We start from the raw sequence: 449 nt of genomic DNA, 5'->3' as shown, positions 1-449 counted from the left end.
TTATATGATAGTTTATATGGGAGAACTTTAGTTTTACATTCATTCCATCGTATATCATCTCATTGCCATGGTTCCAATCCCCTCCATGCATCCTCAACCACCCAAAGGGTATATCCCAGAAACCTGCTCCCTACACTTCCCCCTCCTCCCCCCAGTTTTCAGCCCACAGTCCCTTTCCCTTTCTGGGTCCAAAGTCGCCAGTTGTTTCATCACTCCATGTCAACATCTCTGTCTCCATCTCAGGCATCTCTGTTTCTCTGGGTAGGGTCCCGCACTTGGCTCTTCAACGTTGATGGTCCCAGAGGCCTCCGCTCCTATCCTGGAAAATCAATCACTCCCTTCCTTGTTACAAAACTTCTACCTTTGCATTTCCAACTCTCATAATCCATCCTGATAAGCATTATTCACTACAGTATCACAAGTTACCCATCTGTATCTCCTTTCATCAG

The sequence above is a fragment of the Chrysochloris asiatica genome, unplaced genomic scaffold, assembly GCF_000296735.1.
Source record: "Chrysochloris asiatica unplaced genomic scaffold, ChrAsi1.0 scaffold00368, whole genome shotgun sequence".
Classification (NCBI taxonomy): domain Eukaryota; kingdom Metazoa; phylum Chordata; class Mammalia; order Afrosoricida; family Chrysochloridae; genus Chrysochloris; species Chrysochloris asiatica.
The sequence above is the reverse complement of the archived record's forward strand: the minus strand, read 5'-3'. Positions refer to the sequence as shown.